Raw genomic sequence first — 2,054 nt, 5'->3', positions numbered from 1 at the left:
GTCAGGGATTGGTTACATCCAGCTCCTCGTTCTTGCTTTGCTGCTGTCAGAAGGGAAAGGGAGCCAGGCTCTGAGGCCGCTTACATTCATTAGCCTGCAAAATCAATGGCCAGTGTTAGAATTCTTTTTCAGTGCTGGCAAAGTGCTTAACATGAGCTGTTCAGAGTCCAGTAGCACTTGGTTCTGCAAAACCTTAGCAGCCTGAGTTCTTTTGAGGACCCCCGACCCCTACCTTGGGATGAGCTGAGATGTAGTTCTTCAGGAAATTGGCCCTTTCATTACCAGCTGAGCAACACTTTGCTGCCAGATATGCTGCAAAGTGTTCAGTGCACAGAGACAGTGCCACTCCTGTTCTAGACTTGCAGGCACCTTCACCTGAGTCAATTCTTTGGTCCCTTCCAGCAAGGTCAAAAATGAAACCATTGGAGGCTAGAGTGATAGCACAGCAGTGGGGCATTTGCCTTGCACGCTGCAGACCCGGAGCAGACCTGGGTTCTACCCTCGCATCCCATGTGGTCCCCTGAGCCTGCCAGGAGCGATTTCTGAGCGCAGAGCCAGGAGCGGCCCCTGAGTGCTGCTGGGTGTGGCCCCCTAAAAAAGAAGACATTGGGGTCAGAATGATAACACAGCGGTTGGAGCATTTGCCAGGAGTGATCCCTGGATGCAGAACCAGAAGGAATCAATCCAGGGTAGGTCACAAACCAAACCAAACCAAAGCAAAAGAAATCAAAATAAAGCAAACCAAAAACTTCATTAAATGTCATACAAAAAGGCAGCATGTGGCCTCAAACTACAAGCCTGGGGCTGGAATGATATGATAGCATAGATAGGGAGGGCGATTACCTTGCATGCAGATTCAATCCCCAGCACCCCAATGGTCCCCAGGAATCTGCCAGGAGTGACCGGAGAGCAGAGCCAGGAGAAAAGCCCTGAGCACTGCAGGGTGTGACCCCCAAATAAACAAACAATCCCTTCTCCCCAAGAAAACAAACCCAAACTAAAAAAAGGAGATAAAACCTACAAGCCTTACTTGCACCCGGTCATCCACCTCTTCTTCCTTGGGATCTCTGGATCTGCACGCTGACCATGAAGTTGGGAGGCCAGAGCTGGACACTGGCTCCCCACTGCGCCCTGCACCCAGGTCCCCTGCACCGCTGAGACCCCAGACCCCGCGCGTCCTGCGCCCCTTGCCAGGCCACCTGCTGCGGGTGCCACGGAGCCTCCTTTCCTCGCTCCCCGGCCTTCCCTCGCTCCCCGGCCGGCCGTTAGCCTCGCCCTGCCGGCGCCCGCCCGTTGCTATGGGGACTCCCGCAGCGACGGCCTAAGAGCCAGGGACGCCTGGCCCTGGGGGACTCCAGCCTGGCCTGCCCTGCCCTCCCCAACCCCATCTAGTCTTGCCCTTTCCTGCGCGGGTTTGACAGCGCTGGGGAGGTCAGAGAAGGGGGACCACCAGGCTTGCAGTCCTCAGTAGCCTTTCCCATCTGAAAAGGGGGTTTGGAGGGCCTTGGTGGGCGCCGCTTCTTGCCTTCTCCCACTCACCTCGTCCCTTACACACGTGGGGCCTGGTAGCCTGGGGTGCGCAGCCCTCTGTCAGCCCAGGAGAAACAAACAGCCCAGTTTGGGGCTTGGGGGTAGAGAACAGAATCCATTATCAGGATTCCAAGTTCTCTCTCTCTCTCTTTCGGAATTCCAAGAATAATTGGTGATGAAAACCCTAACCTGAGATTTCAAAGGAATGGCTGAGAATGAACACGCATGTACCAGACACCGAAGCACACAGAGACATGCATGTACAACATACACAAGGAATTGTCACTCACAGACACATATATACACGGGACTGTACACAGGGACACAGACACAGACTGTATAGACATAGAAATACAGGTAGATGTACACACAACATGAAATAGTGCAACATAGGTGCACAGACGTGTGAGGACATGTCTCACACAGACGTGGGTGCACAAGGGGAGCACACAGACATCATTAGACGTGTGCACAAGGGGCCGGAGTGAGAGCACAGCGGTAGGGAGTTTGCCTTGCATGCTGCT

Source organism: Suncus etruscus, chromosome 8 (genome assembly GCF_024139225.1).
Source record: "Suncus etruscus isolate mSunEtr1 chromosome 8, mSunEtr1.pri.cur, whole genome shotgun sequence".
Taxonomy (NCBI): Eukaryota; Metazoa; Chordata; class Mammalia; order Eulipotyphla; family Soricidae; genus Suncus; species Suncus etruscus.
The sequence above is the reverse complement of the archived record's forward strand: the minus strand, read 5'-3'. Positions refer to the sequence as shown.